The sequence below is a fragment of the Cherax quadricarinatus genome, chromosome 6 (genome assembly GCF_038502225.1).
Source record: "Cherax quadricarinatus isolate ZL_2023a chromosome 6, ASM3850222v1, whole genome shotgun sequence".
NCBI lineage: Eukaryota > Metazoa > Arthropoda > Malacostraca > Decapoda > Parastacidae > Cherax > Cherax quadricarinatus.
The window spans coordinates 69,940,470-69,967,747 of NC_091297.1; the positions used below are offsets into that span (position 1 = coordinate 69,940,470).

The 27,278-nt window shown below is 39.2% G+C and overlaps 1 protein-coding gene across 7 annotated transcripts in view; it reads left to right on the forward strand.

Moving 5' to 3' along the window:
- Positions 1-27,278, forward strand: part of LOC128693120 (ankyrin-3) — a 358,860-nt gene that overhangs the window by 211,553 nt on the left and 120,029 nt on the right. The window lies entirely within an intron of this gene.

The following is a 27,278-nucleotide window of genomic DNA, read 5'->3' on the forward strand; positions in this document are numbered from 1 at the left end:
AGTAACTGTCCCCTTCCAAGTGCAGAAGCTGTACTACCCACTAGCTGGTTTCCTTCAAATTTTTTTTTTTTTTTCAACAAGTCTTAATTGAAACATTGTGTATATTACCTCTTGTGCTTTGGAGACTTTACAAGTATTTGTCTTCCATTTGCTCTATATTCTAACTGACCAGTATATGCACTGTATGTGTTATTTTTTTTTCAGATTAGATTTTATTTTGGCAAATTACATGGTTGTACAGAGGAATCTAATAGTTGGGTATACATACCAAAATCCCCTCTGTATGCTGAGCGTTTTGGGCAAACTTAAAGATTAACTTAAGAATAGTATGGCAATAATACATAATTCATATGGTCATTAGATGAGTTAGTGAGTACAGGAGAATTTAATATTATATAAGGTGATGCTACTTGGTTTTGGTAAGTCTAGTAGAGACTTTTTACACTATTGAATTAGTTAATAAAGATTACAGTATTACAATGTAAAAATTTAAAACAATTTACAATGTGATGTATTACAGTTTAGTACTATTTAAAACAATGAAATTTGGTATTACAATGGAACAATTTACATTATGATGTACTGTATTACAATCTAACACTATTTAAAACAGTGAAAAGAACACACATCCTAATGTTGAAGTAGTAAGAGGTTGAGCATTCACCAGAACAATATGAGGAGCCACTGAGAAACTGGTAGTGGTTAGGTATGGTTTGTCTGGTTAATTTTGGGTGATGAGGTGATTTCTTATTTGGGCCTTAAACTGATTTGCAGACAGGGGTCCTTTAGTGTGTTCTGGCAATGAATTCCAGATCTTCGGGCCTTTTACGTGCAGAGCATTTTTGCATAGGGAGAGATAAACACGGGGAATATCGAAGAGTGATCTGTGTCTCGTATTATGGTTGTGTGTTGTTATAGATATCAAGTTTGAGAGGAGGGTTTACATTAGAGTATCATGTTCTGTGTATGTAGTAGGCATAATAATAAGTGTGGATGTTTTGTATATTTAGCAAGTTAAGACTCTTGCAAAGTGGTGGAGTGTGTTGTCTAATGCAGGAGTTAATAATCAATTGAACTGCAGCTTTTTGCTGGGCTATTAAAGGCTTAAGGTGATTTGCTGTGGTTGAGCCGCATGCACAAATACCATAGGTGAGGTAAGGGTAAATGAGAGAGTGGTACAAAGCTGGAAGAGCTGATTGGGGTACATAGTACCATATCTTTGAAAGGAGACTTTCTTGGAAATTTGCTGTATGTGTGTCTGAAATTTGAGACTGCAGTCAAAGTGGAGACCTAGAAATTTGCCCTCTGCCTGTCTCGAGGTAGGTGAGCCTTTATCAAAATGTTTAGCCGTACGTTTGAAGCTCTGTTTCCGAAAAGCATGAAGTAGGTTTTGTCAGTACTGAGAGTAAACTTGTTGGTAATCATTCAAGTAGATATTTTTAGCAGTTCAGCATTTACTGTGTCTGTTATTATGGCTGGGTTTGGGTGAGAAAAGACATAAGTTGTGTTAAATGCAAATAAAATGGGTTTAAGTAGATTAGATGCATTTGGTAGGTCACTGATGTAAATGAGAAAGAGAAGTAGGCCAGGAATGCTCCCCTGTGGGACTCCAACAAGAAGAGGTTGTGTAGTGGAACAGGTTCTGTTTGTGTATACATACTCATTTGTGCTTAATTGTTATTTGTTTACTATAATTTTTACCACTGAATATATCATTGCTTAGTTAATCTTAAGTTAATTTAAAGCCTACCCATAATGCTCTGCATACAAGGGGCTTTTGGCATGTTACACTTAACCACTGTATTTCTTTGTACATCTACGTATCATGTCCAAATTAAAAATAAATAAAAATAAATACTGGGTTCTATTGTTAAGATAAGATTTTAGGTAATCAAGAGAAGGTCCTCTGACCCCGTAATGTTCAAGTTTTTGGTGCAAAAGGTAATGGTCACCTGTATCAAAAGCTCTTTGTAAGTCTATGAACAGTCCCAGGGGAAATTCATTTTTCTCGAGTGCAGAGTATATTAGTTCAAGCATATGTATAATAGCATCATTAGTACTTTTTTTTGGTCTGAACCCAAACTGGCAAGGGTTGAGTATATTGTGGGATACGAAGTAGGAGTAGACTTGTTTGTGTATTAATTTTTCGAAGATTTTAGATCTTAGGGGCAGGTTTGATTTTTTTTTTTCAACAAGTTGGCCGTTTCCTACTGAGGCAGGGTGACCCAAAAAAGAAAGAAAATCCCCAAAAAGAAAATACTTTCATCATCATTCAACACTTTCACCTCATACATATTCACTGTTTTTGCAGAGGTGCTCAGAATACAACAGTTTAGAAGCATATACGTATAAAGATACACAACATATCCCTCCAAACTGCCAATATCCCAAACCCCTCCTTTAAAGTGCAGGCATTGTACTTCCCATTTCCATGACTCAAGTCCGGCTATATAAAAATATTGCAACCAGTTTCCCTGAATTTTTTTTTTTTTTTTTTTTTTTTTTTTCAACAAGTCGGTCGTCTCCCACCGAGGCAGGGTGACCCAAAAAAAAGAAAGAAAATCCCCAAAAAGAAAATACTTTCATCATCATTCAACACTTTCACCACACTCACACATTATCACTGCTTTTGCAGAGGTGCTCAGAATATAACAGTTTAGAAGCATATACGTATAGAGATACACAACATATCCCTCCAAACTGCCAATATCCCAAACCCCTCCTTTAAAGTGCAGGCATTGTACTTCCCATTTCCAGGACTCAAGTCCGACTATATGAAAATAACCGGTTTCCCTGAATCCCTTCACTAAATATTACCCTGCTCACACTCCAACAGATCGTCAGGTCCCAAGTATCATTCGTCTCCATTCACTCCTATCTAACACGCTCATGCACGCTTGCTGGAAGTCCAAGCCCCTCACCCACAAAACCTCCTTTACCCCCTCTTTCCAACCCTTTCGAGGACGACCCCTACCCCTCTTTCCTTCCCCTATATATTTATATACTTTCCATGTCATTCTACTTTGATCCATTCTCTCTAAATGACCAAACCACCTCAACAACCCCTCTTCTGCCCTCTGACTAATGTTTTTATTAACTCCACACCTTCTCCTAATTTCCACACTCCGAATTTTCTGCATAATATTTACACCACACATTGCCCTTAGACAGGACATCTCCACTGCCTCCAACCGTCTCCTCACTGCTGCATTTACCACCCAAGCTTCACATCCATATAAGAGTGTTGGTACTACTATACTTTCATACATTCCCTTCTTTGCCTCCATAGATAACGTTTTTTGACTCCACATATACCTCAATGCACCACTCACCTTTTTTCCCTCATCAATTCTATGATTAACCTCATCCTTCATAAATCCATCCGCCGACACGTCAACTCCCAAGTATCTGAAAACATTCACTTCTTCCATACTCCTCCTCCCCAATTTGATATCCTGCTCACACTCCAACAGCTCGTCAGGTCCCAAATACCATTCGTCTCCATTCACTCCTATCTAACACACTCATGCACGCTTGCTGGAAGTCCACATAACCTGCTTTACCCCCTCCCTCCAACCTTTTCAAAGACGACCCCTACCTCGCCTTCCTTCCCCTACAGATTTATATGCTCTCCATGTCATTCTTTGATCCATTCTCTCTAAATGACCAAACCACCTCAACAACCCCTTTTCAGCCCTCTGACTAGTACTTTTATTAACTCCGCACCTTCTCCTAATTTCCACACTCAGAATTTTCTGCATAATATTCACACCACACATTGCTCTTAGACAGGACATCTCCACTGCCTCCAACCGCCTCCTCACTGCGGCATTTGCAACCCAAGCTTCACAATCATACTATACTTTCATACATTCCCTTCTTTGCCTCCATAGATAACATTTTTTGTCTCCACATATACCTCAACGCACCACTCGCCTTTTTTCCTTCATCAATTCTATGATTAACCTCATCCTTCATAAATCCATCCGCTGACACGTCAACTCCCAAATATCTGAAAACATTCACTTCTTCCATACTCCTCTTCCCCAATTTGATATCCAATTCTTTATGTAAATCATTTGATACCCTCATCACCTTACTCTTTTCTATGTTTCTAGGTTTGATATAGGCCTATAATTGTTCAGTTCAGTTGGATCACTTCCTTTGAGGATCAGGATGACTCTTGCTGTCTTTAGTATGCATGGAAAGGTGGAAGATTCAATGGATTTGTTAAAAAGAGTTGCAATAATTGGTGACAACACATGAGAAGCCTTTTTATACATGAACGGTGGTAAGTTATTTAGGTCCCCTGTCTTGTTCTTTAGTGTTTTGATGATAAGTGAGATTTCAATTGGGCTTGTTGGGGCTAAAAATAGAGTATTAGGGTAGTTGCCAGTGAGGTAGTCTTTTGGTTGAATGTTTGAGCTTGGGGTTTTACTTGCTAGTTTTGTTCCTACGGTAGAGAAAAAGACATTAAGTTTGTTGGCAGTATCAGTTGGCTATAGGAGAGGGTCATCTGTTTTCGTTAAGTTAATCAATCTGTTTTGTGACAGCTTTTTTGTTTCTAGAATTTCGATGGCCTGGTGGCTGAAGCTCCTGCTTCACACATGGAGGGCCCGGGTTCGATTCCCGGCGAATGGAAACATTTCGACGTGTTTCCTTACACCTGATGTCATGTTCACCTAGCAGCAAATAGGTATCTGGGTGTTAGTCGACTGGTGTGGGTCGCATCCTGGGGGACAAGATTGAGGGCCCCAATGGAAATAAGTTAAACAGTCCTCAATGACGCACTAATTTTCTTGGGTTATCCTGGGTGGTTAACCCTCTGGGGTTAAAAATCCAAAGAAAATTTTATAAGGTTTTCCAGGTCTTTTTCATATCACCTTTTTTGTCATGAAATCTGTTTTCATAATACAGTTTTTTTTACCTCCTTATTAGATTGGTTAGTATTGATGAGTAACGTTTTGTGAGGTCCTTTGTTATTAGACCCATTCTGTACTGTTTTTCATATAGATTTTTTTATCAATAGACTTGAGGATGCTGTTTGTAAGCCAGGGGCTGTTTAGTCTCTCTGCTGTGATCTGCTTAATTTTTATTGGGCAATGCATGTTATACAGGTTTTGGGTTTTTTGTAAAAAATATTAACACATTCATCAATATCAAAGTTGTCTGCTAGCTCGTTTTGCCAGTCAGTGTCACTAAATGCTGAAACAAAGTTATTAACAGATGACTCGTCGTGTAGTCAGAATGTGATCTTAGTTGTGTCCTGGGGCACTTTACACAAGTTGGTTATGAGAAAGATGGGATAGTGGTCAGTGGTGTTATTTGTGATTATGCCTGCTTTTAACAGGGATACAGTGTTTGTCCAGATATGGTATAGTAATGAGGCATTTGTGTCAGTGATTCTTGTAGGCTTTCTTATTGTTGGCAGAAGTAAGCAGCAGCTGTTCATAGTGTTTGTGAATTCAGTCACTTTTCACTTAAAGAGTAAATATTGGAGTGAGGAACTCTATATATTGCTCCGGCTGTTAGAGGTTTTGTAAGGTCTTTCGATTCATGTTTTGCAAAGGTATATTCACCATGTTCACTAAACTGCAATTAATACATACTTTTACTTAATTGCTATTAACCCCTTAACTGTCCAAATGTAGATCTACGTTTTCTCGTCCAGTGCTCCGAATATTTTGAAAAAAAAAAATTTATTAAAATAAGAGGGCAATTTTCTATGTGTAATAACACCAAAAAAAAAAAAATTAGGGTCAGTACTTACTGAGATATAAGGCCGTGAAGTTGGTGCTGGATGCACACCTGATGGCAACATGGAGTCCTGTTGCTTGCAGAAGTGTTGCCAATATACCGATAATAACTTCACAGCAACAATGAGAAACATTGGCTGGCAAACTGAGCTAGAAATCTATACAGACACTGATGAATGTATTAATAATTTTCTAAAAAAGACACAATACCTCTATAACAAGCACTGCTCTAAAAAAACTAAACAGATCACAGCTAAGAAACTGAACAGTCCCTGGCTAACACCCAGCATCCTCAAATCCATAAATACAAAGCACTTACACAAAAAACAGTACAGAATGGGTCACATAACCAGAGACCAAACAAAACGTTACTCATCAATCCTAACCAGCCTGATAAGAAGGGCAAAAAAATTGAGAACAGATTATCCAACTTAAAAGGTGATATAAAAAAGACCTGGAAAACCCTATCTGAAATTCTAGGAACAAAAGATATCAGGAAACAGAACAATCACACTAACAAAACCAGATGGGCCCCAACTCCCACCTACTGAAACAGCAAACAGACTCAGTGTCTTCTTCTCCACCATAGGAAAAAACCTAGCAGGTAAAATCCCAATCTCAAATACACCACCCAATGGCTACCTCACTGGCACCTAACCGAACACACTATCCCTATCTCCGACCAACCCAACGGAAGTTTCACTTATTATCAACACTAAAGAACAAGACAGGAGATTTAAATCTCTTACCACCCTTTATATACAAAAAAGCTTCACAAGTGCTGTCACCAATCATTGCAACACTCTTTAACAAATCCATCGAATCCTCTACCTTCCCTACAGTTCTCAAAATAGTGAGGGTCACCCCAATACATAGAGGAGGAGATCAAGCAGACTTGAATAACTATAGGCCAGTATCCAACTTACACCCTCTCTCTAAAATCTTTGAAAAACTAATTCATAAGCGAATCTATTCCTACCTCATCTCTTAAAATATACTCAACCCCTGTCAGTTTGGGTTCAGGCCTAATAAAAATAGGAATGATGCTATTATACACATTCTAACACAAATATACACTGCAGTCGAGAAAAAAGAAGTCCCATTGGGGATCTTCATTGATTTACATAAAGCTTTTGATACAGTTGACCATGATTTGCTGTACATAAAATTATCACACTATGGTATAAGAGGGCACTCCCTCAACTACCTAAAGTCATACCTCAGCAACAGAAGCCAATATGTGCACACAAATGGAGCAAACTCTTTCACACAGCCAATTACAGTTGGTGTCCCACAGGGAAGTGTCCTTGGCCCTCTTCTCTTTCTCATTTACATAAATGACCTACCAAATGCATTGCAACTGCTCAAACCCACACTATTTGCAGATGACACTACATACGTCTTCTCTCACCCGAGCCCAGTCATACTAGCCAGTACTGTAAATACCGAATTACAGAAGAGATCTACCTGGATGATGATTAACAAACTTATTCTCAATATTGACAAAATCTACTACATTTAGTTTGGGAACAGAACTACAGATGTTCCTCTTAACATAATGATAAACGGATCACCTATCACAAAGCTCACAGAGGGAAAATTCTTAGGAATCCACCTTGATAACAAACTGGACTGAACACATCGACTCAAGGTTGAGGGACTGATTACCTCATTCTCCTCCTGTTCTTCAAGTTTCTCCTATGTATGGACTGATGAAGCCACTGTGTGGCGAAACGTTTCCTCAATAAAGATACCCAAGAGTTGCACATGTGTCTAATTTATCAACATGTCGGTTCTCTGAACCATTCATCTACAAACCTGTCAGACACTGCAACTTCTTGGGATCTTAATACTTAGGAATTCTTCGCTTGCCTAATTCTTGGGCATGACCTACTTCCACATTGAACAAATGTGACACCACCTATGACTGCTGCACCTCTCCTGCCATACGGTTTATAAGCTGCTTCTCCGCTCACGTGCCGTATTCTACTCAAGATTGATGGACTGAACACATCGACTCAAGGTTGAGGGACTGATTACCTCATTCTCCTCCTGTTCTTCAAGTTTCTCCTACGTATGGACTGATGAAGCCACTGTGTGACGAAACGTTTCCTCAATAAAGATACCGAAGAGTTGCACATGTGTCTAATTTATCAACAGGTATTACACATGATGGAGAGTTGTCATGTCTGATTCCTGAACAAGTGAAAATGCATATTACTTACCAGTCATGCTTATTATGCCTTATATCTACAATTACATTAGAGCATTTTGTCTGGATTTTTTTTTTTTTTCAACAAGTCGGCCGTCTCCCACCGAGGCAGGGTGACCCAAAGAGAAAGAAAATCCCCAAAAAGAAAATACTTTCGTCATCATTCAAAATTTTCACCTCACTCACACATAATCACTGTTTTTGCAGAGGTGCCCAGAATACAACAGTTTAGAAGTATATACGTATAAAAATACACAATATATCTCTCCAAACTGCCAATATCCCAAACCCCTCCTTTAGAGTGCAAGCATTGTACTTCCCATTTCCAGGACTCAAGTCCGGTTATATAAAATAACCAGTTTCCCTGAATCCCTTCACTAAATATTACCCTGTTCACACTCCAACAGATCGTCAGATCCCAAATACCATTTATCTCCATTCACTCCTATCTAACATGCTCACACACGCTTGCTGGAAGTCCAAACCCCTCACCCACAACACCTCCTTTACCCTGTCCCTCCAACCTTTTTAAGGACGACCCCTACCCCGCCTTCCTTCCCCTACAGATTTATACGCTCTCCATGTCATTCTACTTTGATCCATTCTCTCTAAATGACCAAACCACCTCAACAAACCCTCTTCAGCCCTCTGACTAATACTTTTATTAATTCCACACCTTCTTCTAATTTCTACACTCCGAATTTTCTGCATAATATTTACACCACACATTGCTCTTAGACAGGACATCTCCACTGCCTCCAACCGCCTCCTTGTTGCAGCATTTACAACCCAAGCTTCACACCCATATAAGATTGTTGGTACTACTACACTTTCATACATTCCCTTCTTTGCCTCCATAGATTACATTTTTTGGCTCCACATATACCTCAATGCACCACTCACCTTTTCTCCTTCATCAATTCTATGATTAACCTCATCCTTCATAAATCCATCTGCTGACACATCAACTCCCAAATATCTGAAAACATTCACTTCTTCCATACTCCTCCTCCCCAATTTGATATCCAAGTTTTCTTTATCTAAATCATTTGATACTCTCATCACCTTACTCTTTTCTATGTTCACTTTCAACTTTCTACCTTTACACACATTCCCAAATTCATCCACTAACCTTTGCAATTTTTCTTTAGAATCCCCCATAAGCACACTATCTTCAGCAAAAAGTAACTGTGTCACTTCCCATTTTGTATTTAATTCCCCATAATTTAATCCCACCCCTCTCCCGAACACCCTAGCATTTACTTCTTTTACAACCCCATCTATAAATATATTAAACAACCATGGTGACATTACACATCCCTGCCTAAGACCTACTTTTACCGGGAAGTAGTCTCCCACTCTTCTACACACCCTAACCTGAGCCTCACTATCCTCATAAAAACTCTTTACAGCATTTAGTAACTTACCACCTATTCCATACACTTGCAACATCTGCTACATTGCTCCCCTATCCACTCTATCATATTTTTATTTTTTTTTTATTATCACACTGGCCGATTCCCACCAAGGCAGGGTGGCCCGAAAAAGAAAAACTTTCACCATCATTCACTCCATCACTGTCTTGCCAGAAGGGTGCTTTACACTACAGTTTTTAAATTGCAACATTAACACCCCTCCTTCAGAGTGCAGGCACTGTACTTCCCATCTCCAGGGCTCAAGTCCAGCCTGCCGGTTTCCCTGAACCCCTTCATAAATGTTACTTTGCTCACCCTCCAACAGCACGTCAAGTATTAAAAACCATTTGTCTCCATTCACTCCTATCAAACATGCTCACGCATGCCTGCTGGAAGTCCAAGCCCCTCGCACACAAAACCTCCTTTACCCCCTCCCTCCAACCTTTCCTAGGCCGACCCCTACCCCGCCTTCCTTCCACTACAGACTCATACACTCTTGAAGTCACTCTGTTTCGCTCCATTCTCTCTACATGTACGAACCACCTCAACAACCCTTCCTCAGCCCTCTGGGCAACAGTTTTGGTAATCCCGCACCTCCTCCTAACTTCCAAACTACAAATTCTCTGCATTATATTCACACCACACATTGCCCTCAGACATGACATCTCCACTGCCTCCAGCCTTCTCCTCGCTGCAACATTCATCACCCATGCTTCACACCCATATAAGAGCGTTGGTAAAACTATACTCTCATACATTCCCCTCTTTGCCTCCAAGGACAAAGTTCTTTGTCTCCACAGACTCCTAAGTGCACCACTCACCATTTTCCCCTCATCAATTCCATGATTCACCTCATCTTTCATAGACCCATCCGCTGACACTTCCACTCCCAAATATCTGAATACATTCACCTCCTCCATACCCTCTCCCTCCAATCTGATATCCAATCTTTCATCACCTAATCTTTTTGTTATCCTCATAACCTTACTCTTTCCTGTATTCACTTTTAATTTTCTTCTTTTGCAAACCCCACCAAATTCATCCACCAATCTCTGCAACTTCTCTTCAGAATCTCCCAAGAGCACAGTGTCATCAGCAAAGAGCAACTGTGACAACTCCCACTTTATGTGTGATTCTTTATCTTTTAACTCCATGCCTCTTGCCAAGACCCTCGCATTTACTTCTCTTACAACCCCATCTATCATATGCCTTTTCTAAATCCATAAATGCAATAAAAACTTCCCTACCTTTATCTAAATACTGCTCACATATATGCTTCAATGTAAACACTTGATCTACACATCCCCTACCCACTCTAAAACCTCCTTGCTCATCCGCAATCCTACATTCTGTCTTACCTCTAATTCTTTCAATAATAACCCTACCGTACACTTTTTCTGGTATACTCAGTAAACTTATTCCTCTATAATTTTTACAATCTCTTTTGTCCCCCTTCCCTTTATATAAAGGGACTATGCACGCTCTCCGCCAATCCCTAGGTACCTTCCCCTCTTTCATACATTTCTTAAACAAAAATACCAACCACTCCAACACTACGTCTTCCCCTGCTTTTAACATTTCTGTCATGATCCCGTCAGTTCCAGCTGCTTTACCCCCTTTCATTCTACGTAATGCCTCACGCACCTCCCCCACACTCACATCCTGCTCTTCTTCACTCCTAAAAGATGATATACCTTCCTGGCCAGTGCATGAAATTACCGCCTCCCTTTCTTCGTCGACATTTAAAAGTTCCTCAAAATATTCTTGCCATCTACCCAAAACCTCCATCTCCCCATCTACTAACTCCCCTTCTCTGTTTTTAACTGATAAATCCATTCATTCCCTAGGCTTTCTTAACTTGTTTAACTCGCTCCAAAATTTTTTCATTAAAATTCCTTGACAGTACCTCTCCCACTCTATCATCCGCTCTCCTTTTGCACTTTCTCACCACTCTCTTTCCCTTTCTTTTACTCTCCATATACTCTACTCTTCTTATAACACTTTTGCTTTGTAAATACCTCTCATAAGCTACCTTTTTGTCTTTTATCACACCCTTTACTTCATCATTCCACCAATTGCTCCTCTTTCCTCCTGCACCCACCCTCCTATAACCACAAACTTCTGCCCCACATTCTAATACTGCATTTTTATAACTATTCCAACCCTCTTCAACCCCCCCCCACTACTCATACTTGCACCAGCCCACCTTTCTGCCAATAGTTGCTTATATTTCACCCGAATTTCCTCCTCCCTTTGTTTATACACTTTCACCTCCCTCTTACTTATTGTTGCCATTTTCCTCTTATCCCATCTACCTCTTACTCAAACTGTAGCTACAACTAGATAATGATCTGATATATCAGTTGCCCCTCTATAAACGTGTACATCCTGGAGCCTACCCATCAACCTTTTATCCACCAATACATAATCTAACAAACTACTTTCTTTACGTGCTACATCATACCTTGTATATTTATTTATCCTCTTTTTCATAAAATATGTATTACTTATTACCAAACCTCTTTCTACACATAGCTCAATTAAATGCTCCCCATTTTCATTTACCCCTGGCACCCCAAATTTACCTACTACTCCCTCCACAACATTTTTTCCCACTTTAGCATTAAAATCCCCAACCACAAGTACTCTCACACTTGGTTCAAAACTCCCCGCGCAATTACTCAACATTTCCCAAAATCTCTCTCTCTCTTTACTTCTCTCTTCCCCAGGTGCATAAACGCTTACTATAACCCACTTCTCACATCCAACCTTTATTTTACTACACATAATCCTTGAATTAATACATTTATAGTCCCTCTTATCCTGCCATAGCTTATCCTTCAACATTATTGCTACTCCTTCTTTAGCTCTAACTCTATTAGAAACCCCTGACCTAATCCCATTTATTCTTTTCCACTGAAACTCATCCACCCCCTTCAGCTTTGTTTCACTATGTAATTTGTTTCCTATGTAATTTACACTCTGTATAATTTATATTTATATGTACCTGTGAGATAGAGACAGAGATAGACAGACAAAGATACAAAGATAGAGACAGATATAGATACAGACAGAAGGAGACAGAGACAGTCAATCACCCACCCACCCAGCCGTACACCCAACCTGCCAAACGTGTATTACACATGTTCCAGAAATGTTTCTCTTAGGGCATAGGTTATAGGACATTCCAGCAAGATGACTCTACCAGTGGTATCAAAATTGAAAGGATGTTGCACATGGGTTATTATCTAGGTTTTTTTTTTTTTAGATTTTCTTGACCACTTGTGGCCAAAGGCACTAAACTCAGGGTCAGCATCACTTTCCTATTAAAAGGGGAGTGTTAATATGACATGACATCAGTGAATCCCTGGTGTTTGCCATGTTGTTTGCTCTAGCTGGCACTCAATTGAACTGGTGCTCCCACAAGGCACTAAGTTGTCCCAGATTTTTTAACCCCTAAACTGTCCAAACGTAGATCTACGTTTTTTCAACATTTGAAAGTATGTAAAACAATGTAGATTTTTTTTTTTTTTTACATTTGAAAACGTGTAAAAAAAACTTTATCTACTTTTTTTTTGTTGTTATATTTGAAAATATGTAAAAAACCGTAGTTCTACTTTTGGAGCACTATGCATGTGAATGTAAATCTGTTTGGACAGTTTAACCCTTTCAGGGTCCGTCCCGTAGATCTACGGCTTTACGGTGAGTGTCCAAACCATAGATCTACGCCATGAGCTCAGCTCACTCTGATAAACTGTGAGTGGTACATTTGGGCTTAGATATGAGAGAATACATCTATGTGGTATGTGTGCACCACATAAAACAGATCCTGCAGCACACTGTGTATAATGAGAGAAAAAAACTGAAATCATGATTTTTCGATTAAAACAGCGACTTTGCAGTGTTTTTCGTATGTTTTTTATAGTTGTATTTGCGATTTCTTGGTCTCATTTGATAGAATGGAAGACATATTACAGAAATAGAGATGATTTTGATTGGTTTTAGCACTGGAAATGGCTTGAAACTGAGCTCAAAGTAGCGGAAATGTTAAATTTTTGCCGATATTCAAGAGTAAACAAACGACCTCACACATCTAATACACGTCAGCTGGTGGGTCTGATATACATTCACAAATATGGTGATGATATTTATACAATTATTACAGTATTGCATAACAGTAAATCTTCTATTTTTTGGTGTGAATAAAAATTCATTATGTGAATAAAAAATCAAAATGGAATTTATTTGTAAAGCCTCAAAATGTAACTAATGAACAGAGGAAATGTTAGTTTAGTTCCAGGAATACCTACATTGTTTATTCTGGAGCCTATTTTGAAATTGGAATATTTTGAACTTTGTGTTAAATTGGCCAAATTAACAATTTCCGATCACTTTATTTTGTAGTTGAAACAGTTGATTTGGCGATTTCTTGTGCTCAATCGATAGAATAGAAGTAATACTAGTGAAATAGCTAAGAATTTGGTTGATTGGAATAATGTAATTGGCCTAAAATGGGAGTCAATGTTGGCAAAATCGCAGACTCGTAAATATCGCTGACACATCAAAATTCGCGAGAGCATAATTTCGTCAATTTTCCACCAAATTTCGTACTTTTTGTTTTATTACCTTCACAAAAAGATTCTCTACGATTTCATAAGAAAAAATAACAAATTTTTTTTTTGAAAATTCTTGGACACTGGTGCATGACTTCAGATTTTGGCCTTGGACCCTGAAAGGGTTAAGGGTTAATACTGTGCATACCAAGTGTTAAGCCTTTTACTGTTGAGACCTCTGATCTCAGTCTCCCACAGTGTCGAAAATATTCGTAAAAAAAAAAAAATTTCTTAACAAAATCTTAAGAATATTTTCTGATTGTTTGAAAAGAAAAAAAATAATTTTGCGATCAGTACTTAGCAAGATACAGAGGTGTGAAGTTGGCAGAAAGTGAACTGCTTATGGCAACATCAGCGACTGCCTCTCGCTCGGTAATAATTCTACTTTTATTGTCTTTTATTTTCTAATATTTAATTTTTTTCAAGTAACTTTTGTGCCCTGTAAGACTAATATAATACATAATGTATATATATCCACTCATTGTATGCAACACAATAATTGCACAAACAGTGTTATCTTTATATTGTTGACAAACATGTTTACACAAACCCACACTGCTTTCCCCACCACCCACGCTGCCTTCCCCACCACCCACGCTGCCTTCCCCACCACCCACGCTGCCTTCCCCACCACCCACGCTGCCTTCCCCACCACCCACGCTGCCTTCCCCACCACCCACGCTGCCTTCCCCACCACCCACGCTGCCTTCCTCACCACCCACACGGCTTTCCCCACCACCCACGCTGCCTTCCCCACCACCCATGCTGCCTTCCTCACCACCCACACTGTCTTCCCCACCACTCACATGGAAATAAGTCACTTTGTCTGAATTTTTTGGGTTATCCTAGGTAATCTACACATATGTTGCTATGTTTACACAAACCCACACTGCCTTCCCCACCACCCATGCTGCCTTCCTCATGACCCACACTGTCTTTCCCACCAACCATGCTGTCTTCTCCACCACCCACATGGAAATAAATCACTTTGTCTGACTTTTTCAGTGGAAGGTTGGTAATTGTCTGAGTTTTCAGCACTATTTCTGGTATCCTGGGCATTGCTTTCTGTCACAGACTCCTCAAAACCATGAGAATCATCTTCACTAACACTTCAGTCTGTGTTAGAACTATCACTTGGGAAGGGAAGAGTCTCAATTCGCCAGGAAGTGAGGTATTCCTTACCACTAGGCTTGGTGACCAAGACGTACTGAATCAGCACTCCCACAATGCACTGTGGCTTCCCCAATTTTTTTTATACTGCGCACACTGACCACGCAGACCCATTCTCTCACATGTAGGTCTACCAGCTTTCTCCTGCTAGATTTGAAGCCGCTATAATTTTGTAGTATTAATGTCACTAACACTGGTTCATAAGCCATACCTATATGGCACTGACAGTGAAAGGGTTAAGACCCATTCTATACTGACCAGGCATATCAGGCCACTTGTGCCAAATTTGGAGGCAGGAAAAATAAAATGTTGAATTACGCTTGGAGCGTTAGTGGTAATAACGTAGATCTACTTTTGGACAGTTAAGGGGTTAATATTATTATTATAATCTATTTTTATGATTATGTGCCTCTCTCCAGGTCACCTCATTCACAGATTCACTTCAGAAAATAAACACCCACCCTCACCCTTCCCATCCATATGCTGTATAGTCCTTGTGGCTTAGCGCTTCTTTTTGATTATAATAATAATAATTCCCATCCATATGCAAAACAGCAAGGGTTACCCCAGTCCTCAAGGAGGTGATCCATCTGATCTGAATAACTATAGACCTATACCAGACTTGCATTTACTTTCTAAAATATTCGAAAAAATAACACACAAACGACTTTACTCCTACCTTATATCCAACAACATATGTACTTAACCCCTGCCAGCTTGGGTTTAGACCCAAAAAAAGTACAAATGATGCTATTATACAAATGTTTGAACTAATATATACAACCCTCGATAGAAATGAATATCCTCTGGGGCTCTTCATTGACCTATGGAAAGCATTTGATACAGTGGACCACAATCAATCAATCAATCAATCAAGTTTATTCTCTATAAGGATTACAATGCGGGGTTTACAGATTTTGGATATTGTGTGGTTTACATGTTTTAAAATACTACTAATTACAGAGGGGGCCACTAGGACACCTAGCATGGCTAGGCATTTCTGGCAGACTTAAATTAATTTTTAGCATTAAATTATTACAGATTATGGTATTAAGGCTAAGTGACTATATTATAGTTTGTGAGTTTAGCAATGTGAATGCTTTTGTTTTGGCACAATACATAGTGTCTATATTGGAGTATCATAGGCAAACTTATGACTAGTTAGGATTCATTATTTTAAGATTAAGATTCATATTTCTGTGTTTATAGTCAATGGGTGAGTGAGTGTAAGTATGAACCACCAGGTGGCTTTCATGTAGTTAGTTGACGGGGTGTATCAGGGAGATAAGATGTTTTCTAACTGTAGTTTTGAAAGTGATGATTGTGTCTGCAGTTCTAGAGTTTTCAGGTAGGGTGTTCCAGATTTTTGGCCCTTTGACACACATTGAATTTTTGTAAAGGTTTAGTCGGACACGGGTAATGTCATAGAGATGTTTGTGTCTGGTGTTATGACTGTGGATCCTGTCACAACTATCAAGAAAGCATTTTAGGTCAAGGTAGATACTGTGAGGCTATGGAGGAGAAGGCTTGATTTCCCTGAGCTAGTAAGCAAGTAAGTAAGTTTATTCAGGTATTCACAAATACAGTTACATAGAATTATCATACATAGCAGCATATGTGTAGATAACCTAGGATAACCCAAAAAAGTCAGACAGAGTGACTTATTTCCATTGGGTTAAGTGACTGGCAGCAGAGGCAGTGTTTGGGTTAGCAGAGCTGTCTTCCTTAGATCTTCTATTTTGTCAAGATTTGGGTTATATACTTAGTATTCTTGGGTCATTTTGTGGTCTACATGGGTTCATGTAGTTGTACCTTCAATTAGGCCATCACATGCTTTGATGAGCGATGGTTTCTTGAAGAATAAGAGCTAGTAGGATGCCACTGCTACTACTACTGTGCCCTTGTCATAGGGCTGCCCCTGCAGAAGTAAGCAGTTGCTCATAGTGTTTGTGAATTCAGTTACTTGTGGGTCATGGTCATGGATGAGGTTTATATTGAAGTCACATGTAAGTATCAGGTGGTGTTTATTCATCTCTGTGTCACTTATCATGTTTTTTAGGTTTTCACTAAATGAGTAAATATTGGTGTGAGGTACTCTGTAGATTGTTCCAACTGTTGAAGGTATTTTAAGATTTTTGGATTTAAACTTAGCAAATGTATATTCATCATATTCATCCCTAGTGCAAGTAGATTTTATACATTCAAGTTCCTTGGAGTAGTATGTAGCTGCGCCACCCCCTAATTGATCTGGCCTACATTTCTGTATGGCCGTGTAGCCAGGTATGGCATAGATGTTTGTAACATCATGTTTTAGCCAGGTTTCAGTGAGAATCATGATAGACATACTGATATTTAGAGAATTGAGTAATACTAGGTCATCATAGTGTTTGTTTAATGATCTGACATTATAATTATTTATTTTTTATTATTACACATCGGCTGATTCCCGCCAAGGCAGGGTGGCCAAAAAAAGAAAAACTTTCATCGTCATTCACTCCATCATTGTCTTGCCAGAGGGGTGCTTTACACTACAGTTTATAAAACTGAAATATTAGCACCCCTCCTTCAGAGTGGAGACACTATACTTGCCATCTCCAGGACTCAAGTCTGACCTGCCATTTCCCTTAGTCCCTTCATAAATGTTACTTTGCTCACACTCCAACAACACGTCAAGTATTAAAAACCATTTGTCTCCATTCACTCCTATCAAATATGTTCACAAATGCTTGCTGGAAGTCCAAGCCCCTCGCACACAAAACCCCCTCCCTCCAACCTTTCCTAGGCTGACCCTTACCCTGCCTTCCCTCCACTACAGATTTATACACTTTTGAAGTCATTCTGTTTCATTCCATTCTCTCTACATGTCGGAACCACCTCAACAACCCTTCCTCAGCCCTCTGGACAACAGTTTTGGCAATCCCGCACCTCCTCCTAACTTCCAAACTACGAATTCTCTGCATTATATTCACGCCACACATAGCCCTCAGACATGACATCTCCACTGCCTCCAGCCTTCTCCTCACTGCAGTATTCATCACCCATGCTTCACACCCATATAAGAGCCTTGGTAAAACTATACTCTCATACATTCCCCTCTTTGCTTCCAAGGACAAAGTTCTTTGTCTCCACAGACTCCTAAGTGCACCGCTCACCCTTTTCCCCTCATCAATTCTATGATTTACCTCATTTTTCATAGACCCATCTGCTGACACATCCACTCACAAATATCTGAATACATTCACCGCCTCCATGCTCTCTCCCTCCAATCTGATATCCAATCTTTCAACACCTAATCTTTTTGTTATCCTCATCACCTTACTCTTTCCTATATTCGCTTTTAATTTTCTTTTACATTTTTTTTTTTTTTTTCAACAAGTCGGCCGTCTCCCACTGAGGCAGGGTGACCCAAAAAAGAAAGAAAATCCCCAAAAAGAAAATACTTTCATCATCATTCAACACTTTCACCACACTCACACATTATCACTGCTTTTGCAGAGGTGCTCAGAATACAACAGTTTAGAAGCATATACGTATAAAGATACACAACATATCCCTCCAAACTGCCAATATCCCAAACCCCTCCTTTAAAGTGCAGGCATTGTACTTCCCATTTCCAGGACTCAAATCCGACTATATGAAAATAACCGGTTTCCCTGAATCCCTTCACTAAATATTACCCTGCTCACACTCCAACAGATCGTCAGGTCCCAAGTATCATTCGTCTCCATTCACTCCTATCTAACACGCTCATGCACGCTTGCTGGAAGTCCAAGCCCATCGCCCACAAAACCTCCTTTACCCCCTCTTTCCAACCCTTTTGAGGACGACCCCTACCCCTCTTTCCTTCCCCTATAGATTTATATGCTTTCCATGTCATTCTACTTTGATCCATTCTCTCTAAATGACCAAACCACCTCAACAAACCCTCTTCTGCCCTCTGACTAATGCTTTTATTAACTCCACACCTTCTCCTAATTTCCACACTCCGAATTTTCTGCATAATATTTACACCACACATTGCCCTTAGACAGGACATCTCCACTGCCTCCAACCGTCTCCTCGCTGCTGCATTTACCACCCAAGCTTCACATCCATATAAGAGTGTTGGTACTACTATACTTTCATACATTCCCTTCTTTGCCTCCATAGATAACGTTTTTTGACTCCACATATACCTCAACGCACCACTCGCCTTTTTTCCCTCATCAATTCTATGATTAATCTCATCCTTCATAAATCCATCTGCCGACACGTCAACTCCCAAGTATCTGAAAACATTCACTTCTTCCATACTCCTCCTCCCAAATTTGATATCCAATTTTTCTTTATCTAAATCATTTGATACCCTCATCACCTTACTCTTTTCTATGTTCACTTTCAACTTTCTACCTTTACACACATTCTCAAACTCATCCACTAACCTTTGCAATTTTTCTTTAGAATCTCCCATAAGCACAGTATCATCAGCAAAAAGTAACTGTGTCAATTCCCATTTTGAATTTGATTCCCCATAATTTAATCCCACCCCTCTCCTGAACACCCTAGCATTTACTTCTTTTACAACCCCATCTATAAATATATTAAACAACCATGGTGACATTACACATCCCTGTCTAAGACCTACTTTTACCGGGAAGTATTCTCCCTCTCTTCTACACACCCTAACCTGAGCCTCACTATCCTCATAAAAGCTCTTACAGCATTTAGTAACTTACCACCTATTCCATATACTTGCAACATCTGCCACATTGCTCCTCTATCCACTCTATCATATGCCTTTTCTAAATCCATAAATGCAATAAAAACTTCCCTACCTTTATCTAAATACTTTTCACATATATGCTTCAATGTAAACACTTGATCTGCACATCCCCTACCCACTCTGAAGCCTCCTTGCTCATCCGCAATCCTACATTCTGTTTTACCTCTAATTCTTTCAATTATAACCCTTCCGTATACTTTTCCTGGTATACTCAGTAAACCTATTCCTCTATAATTTTTACAATCTCTTTTGTCCCCCTTCCCTTTATATAAAGGGACTATACATGCTCTCCGCCAATCCCTAGGTACCTTCCCCTCTTTCATACATTTATTAAACAAAAGTACCAACCACTCCAACACTATATCCCCCCTTGCTTTTAACATTTCTGCCATGATCCCATCAGTTCCAGCTGCTTTACCCCCTTTCATTCTACGTAATGCCTCACGTACCTCCACCACACTTACATTCTTCACTCCTTCACTCCTAAAAGATGGTATACCTCCCTGGCCAGTGCATGAAATTACCACCTCCCTTTCTTCCTCAACATTTAAAAGTTCCTCAAAATATTCTCGCCATCTACCTAATACCTCCCTCTCCCCATCTACTAACTCCCTACTCTGTTTTTAACTGACAAATCCATACTTTCCCTAGGCTTTCTTAACTTGTTTAACTCACTCCAAATTTTTTTCTTATTTTCATTAAAATTTCTTGACAGTGTCTCTCCCACTCTTTCATCTGCTCTCCTTTTGCACTCTCTCACCACTCTCTTCACCTTTCTTTTACTCTCCATATACTCTGCTCTTCTTATAACACTTCTGCTTTGTAAAAACCTCTCGTAAGCTACCTTTTTCTCTTTTATCACACCCTTTACTTCATCATTCCATCAATCACTCCTCTTTCCTCCTGCCCCCACCCTCCTATAACCACAAACTTCTGCCCCACATTCTAATACTGCATTTTTAAAACTATTCCAACCCTCTTCAACCCCCCCACTACTCATCTTTGCACTAGCCCACCTTTCTGCCAATAGTCGCTTATATCTCGCCCGAACTTCCTCCTCCCTTAGTTTATACACTTTCACCTCCCTCTTACTTGTTGTTGCCACCTTCCTCTTTTCCCATCTACCTCTTACTCTAACTGTAGCTACAACTAAATAATGATCCGATATATCAGTTGCCCCTCTATAAACATGTACATCCTGGAGCCTACCCATCAACCTTTTATCCACCAATACATAATCTAACAAACTACTTTCATTACGTGCTACATCATACCTTGTATATTTATTTATCCTCTTTTTCATAAAATATGTATTACTTATTACCAAATTTCTTTCTACACATAGCTCAATTAAAGGCTCCCTATTTACATTTACCCCTGGCACCCCAAATTTACCTACTACTCCCTCCATAACATTTTTACCCACTTTAGCATTGAAATCCCCAACCACCATTACTCTCACACTTGATTCAAAACTCCCCACGCATTCACTCAACATTTCCCAGAATCTCTCTCTCTCCTCTACACTTCTCTCTTCTCCAGGTGCATACACGCTTACTATAACCCACTTTTCACATCCAATCTTTATTTTACTCCACATAATTCTTGAATTTATACATTTGTAGTCCCTTTTTTCCTGCCATAGCTTATCCTTCAACATTATTGCTACTCCTTCTTTAGCTTTAACTCTATTTGAAACCCCTGACCTAATCCCATTTGTTCCTCTCCATTGAAACTCTCCCACCCCCTTCAGCTTTGTTTCACTTAAAGCCAGGACATCCAGTTTCTTCTCATTCATAACATCCACAATCATCTCTTTCTTATCATTTGCACAACATCCACGCACATTCAGACTTCCCACTTTGACAATTTTCTTCTTCTTATTCTTTTTAGTAATCTTTACATGAAAAGGGGTTACTAGCCCATTGTTCCAGGCATTTTAGTTGACTTTTACATACCCTATGAAATTCATCCACCAACCTCTGCAACTTCTCTTCAGAATCTCCCAAAAGCACAGTGTCATTACATACCCTATCAAATTCATCCACCAACCTCTGCAACTTCTCTTCAGAATCTCCCAAAAGCACAGTGTCATCAGCAAAAAGCAACTGTGACAACTCTCACTTTGTTTGATTCTTTACCCACACCTCTTGCCAAAACCCTCGCATTCACTTCTCTTACAACTCCATCTGTAAATGCATTGAACAACCATGGTGGCATCACACATTATTGTCTAAGGCCCACTTTTACTGGGAAATCTCCCTTTTTCCTACATACTCTAACCTGAGCCTCACTATCCTCATAAAAACTTTTCACTACTTTCAGTAACCTACCTCCTATACCATAAGCCTGCAACATCTGCCACCTGTCATACGCCTTTTCCAAATCCATAAATGCCACAAGAACCTCTTTAGCCTTATCTAAATACTGTTCGCCTATATGTTTCACTGTAAACACTTGATCTATATACCCTCTACCTTTCCTAAAGCCTCCTTGTTCATCTGCTATCCTACTCTCCGTCTTACTCTTTATTTATTTATTTATTTATTTATTTATGTAATGTCTATGCAAACAGTACATTAATTCTTTAAATTATAACTCTACTAATACACTTTACCAGGTATACTCAACAGACTTCTTTTAACAAACTGGCCATATCCCACAGAAGCAGGGTGGCCCAAAAAGAAAAAAAGTTTCTCTTTTTAAGTCTAGTAATGTATTCAGGAGAAGGGGTTACTAGCCCCTTGCTCCCAGCATTCTAATCGCCTCTTACAACATGCATGGCTTACGGGGGAAGAATTCTGTTCCACTTCCTCGTGGAGATAAGAGGAAATAAACAAGAACAAGAACTAGTAAGAAAATAAAAGAAAACCCAGAGGGGTGTGTGTATATATATGCTTGTACATGCATGTGTAGTGTGACCCAAGTGTAAGTAGAAGTAGCAAGATGAACCTGAAATCTAGCATGTTTATGAGACAGAAAAAAGACACCAGCAATCCTACCGTCATGTAAAACAAGTACAGGCTTTCGTTTTACACTCACCTGGCAGGACAGTAGTACCTCCCTGGGTGGTTGCTGTCTACCAACCTACCACCTACACTCAACAGACTTATTCCCCTATAATTTTTACACTTTCTTTTGTCCCCTTTGCCTTTACACAAAAGAACTATGCATGCTCTCTGCCAATCCCTAGGCACCTTACCCTCTTCCATACATTTATTAAATAATTGCACCTACCACTCCAAAACTATATTGCCACCTGCTTTTAACATTTCTATCTTTATCCCATCAATCCCAGCTGCCTTACCCTCTTTCATTCTACCCACTGCCTCACGAACTTCTTCCACACTCACAACTGGCTCTTCCTCACTCCTACAAGATGTTATTCCTCTTTGCCCTATACACGAAATCACAGCTTCCCTATCTTCATCAACATTTAACAATTCCTCAAAATATTCCCTCCATCTTCCCGATACCTCTAACTCTCCATTTATTAACTCTCCTCTCCTATTTTTAACTGACAAATCCATTTGTTCCCTAGGCTTCTCAAATTGTTAATCTCGCTCCAAAACTTTTTCTTATTTTCAACAAAATTTGTTGATAACATCTCACCCACTCTCTCATTTTCTCTCTTTTTACATTGCTTCAAAGTGATCTGATATATCTGTAGCACCTCTATAAACATGTACATCCTAAAGTGTACTCGACAGTCTTTTATCTACCAATACGTAGTCCAACAAACTACTGTCATTACACCCTACATCATATCTTGTTTATTTATTTATCCTCTTTTTCTTAAAATATGTATTACCTATAACTAAACCCCTTTCTATACAAAGTTCAATCAAAGGGCTCCCATTATCATTTATAATAACCATACAGTAGAGCAGAAAAGTAATGTGAAGAATCTGGGAGTGATAATGTCAGAGGATCTCACCTTCAAAGACCACAACAGTGTATCTACCTCATCCGGTAGGAAAATGATAGGATGGATAATGAGAACCTTCAAAACTAGGGATGCCAGGCCCATGATAATTCTCTTCAAATGGCTTATGCTCTCTAGGCTGGAACACTGCTGTACACAAACGGCCCCCATCAAGGCTGGCGACATTGCAGACCTGGAGAGTGTACAAAGAACTTTCATGGCACACATAAGGACAAATAGGCACCTAAACTACTGGGAACGGTTGAAAATCCTTGATCTGTATTCCCTCGAACACAGACAAGGGAGATACATGATAATATACACTTGGAAAGCCCTAGAGGGATTGGCACCAAACCTGAACATGAAAATCACTCCCTATGAAAACAAAAGACTCGGCAGGAGATGCAACAGTCCCCTGATGAAAAGCAGGGGCGCCACGAGTACGTTGAGAGAAAACACAATAAGTGTCCAGGGCCCAAGATTGTTCAATTGCCTCCCAGCATACCTAAGGGGGATTACCAATAGACCCCTGGCTGTCTTCAAGAAGGCACTGAACAGGCACCTAAAGTCAGTACCTGACCAACCGGGCTGTTGTTCGTATGTCAGCTTGCGTGCAGCCAGCAGTAACAGCCTGGTTGATCAGACCCTGATCCACCATGAGGCCTGGTCTCAGACCGGGCCGCAGGGGCATTGACCCCCAAAACCCTCTCCAGGTAACTCCAGGTAAACACCTGGCACCCCAAACTTACCTACCACACCCTGTATAAATGTTTCTCCTACATTATAATTGAATACTGTTATGTTATTGTCTTAGCCTGACTAGCAGTGTAATAAAGGAAATTGTTAGGAAAGTGTGTCATTTAATAAGAGGTTAATGTCATGATCGATGTTTGCAATCATATGACTAATGCAGGATTAAGAATGTATAAATAACAAAAAAGATGCTACTACCTATTAATTAGGGCTGATATAATACCTATGACAAGTAATAAATCAATATTTCACAACTGTTAGGAATCAATATTGTGCTGGTGGTAATATGAAAGCTTATACAAGGTAGTACAAAGTATAGGTAGCAAATAAACTATTCTAAAGTTTACACAAATACTAAACAGGTAATTTATTTATTTATTTAATAATTTGAACATAATACAACAAATAAAATGGGTAGATAGTAAAAATGGTCTTAAATAAAATTTGAGCAGTAAGAATCGACTTATAGCACAAAATTTAAGCAAGTAATAACACGAAAAAGAAATTGCATGAGTACAGTGGACCCCCGATTTATGATGGCCTCGACCTACAATAAAACCGACACGATGCTTGTCAGCGTAAAAATTTGACCCCGACCTACATTGAAAAGCTTGACTTACATCATTCGTCTCGAATGTGGCCGTCTGGTCTGTCTTGCCTGATCGCCTCAGCTGAGCTAGTGCGACATTGTTTACAAGCCAGAGCGGATGGTTGCACGCATACATTCGATAAATTTTGTATTATTCCAGTGTTTTTAGTGCTTGTAACTGATAAATAAGCCACTATGGGCTTATTGAGAATACCAAGAAACAATTAACCCCAGAGGGTTTGCCACCCAGGATAACCCAAGAAAGTCAGTGTGTCATCAAGGACTGTCTAACCTATTTACATTGGGGTCCTTAATCTTGTCCCCCAGGATGCGACCCACACCAGTCGACTAACACCCAGGTGAACAGGAAAAAATGCCTGGAATTATTGCTCATATTGGTGAATTTAAAGCTAGCAATGGTTGGTTTGAGAGATTTAAGAATTGTAGTGGCATACACAGTGTGATAAGGCCTGTTCTGGAAGAAAATGCCAAACAGGACCTACATTACTTAAGAGGAAAAGACACTCCCAGGACACAAACAGTATCTCATCACTCATCACCACATCTTCAATAAAGGTAAGTGTTATTTATTCTTCATTTAGTACACTAGTACATGCACAATATATATTGTGCATGTATCCTTCTTTTTGTGTGTAGGAAAATGTATATTTCATGTGGTAAAATTTTTTTTTCATACTTTTGGGTGCCTTGAATGGATTAATTTGATTTCTATTATTTCTTATGGGAAAAATTAATTCGACTTACGATAATTTCATCTTACAATGTGCTCTCTGAAACGGATTAATATCGTAAGTCGGGAGTCCACTGTATTAGTAAAATATAATGAACTATTAAGACTAGGTGTATCAGTAGCACCTAACAGTTGTTGCACTAATGCTATAATTAACTTTTTACAGTAGACAGTAAAAAAAAGGGTTTTAAAACAGTAGTACTTAACTTTGGATTGTATTGCACTATTATAGAGCGGACACACTATAGAGTAAAAAAATAACTGTAAAAGGTAGTTGCAAAAATAAAAACATAGGACATGTACATCTTTTTAGGCAAACAAGATGGTGATCTTGAGGAGTTTAACAAGAATGTAAAATATTAGGTAGTGATTGGAATTCATTGCCGTCAGCTTGACAATATGGAAATGAGAATCAGGTTTTATAAAAAATAATTGGATGGAAAAATTTAGGGTTTCATAACACTGCTTGTGGAAGTGGGTACAAGCTGCATTTTATTCTGACTCAATTAGGACAGCTTCACTTAGGATTTTTTTTAGTTCATGTTCAGTAGAAGTGAAATATCTCTTTCCTGTTAATTCCTTGTTGACTGCAATTTTTCCTTCCCTTGTTCATATCGTAGCTTTCTTAGTAAAGGAGATTTGGTCTTATTTTTGTCAGGCACTTGTTGACATGAAAACCTGTTTTCATATTAGATGTTCTTAACAGTTCACATTTCAAATTTCAGACACACATACACCAAATTTCCAAGAAAATCTCCAAAACAGTAGGCATCCTTTCAAAGATATGGTACTATGTACCCCATTCAGCTTTTCTAGCTTTGTACCACTCTCTCATTTACTCTTACCTCACCTATGGTATTTGTGCATGGGGCTTAGCCACAGCAAATCACCTTAAGCCTTTAATAACCCAGCAAAAAGCTGCAGTGTGATTGAATACTAACTCCTGCATTAGACAACACACTCCACCACTTTGCAAGAGTCTTAACTTGCTAAATATACAAAACATCTACACTTATTATTATGCCTACTACATACACAGAACATGATACTCTAATGTAAACCCTCCTCTCAAACTCCTCCTTGATAACTATAACAACACACAACCATAATACGAGACACAGATCACTCTTTGATATCCCTCGTGTTCATCTCTCCCTATGCAAAAATGCTATGCACGTAAAAGGCCCGAAGATTTGGAATTCATTGCCAGAACACACTGAAGGACCCCTGTCTGCAAATCATTTTAACCCTTTCAGGGTCCAAGGCCAAAATCTGAAGGGGTGCCCCAGTGTCCAAGAAATTTAAAAAAAAAAAATTTTTTTTTTCTTACAG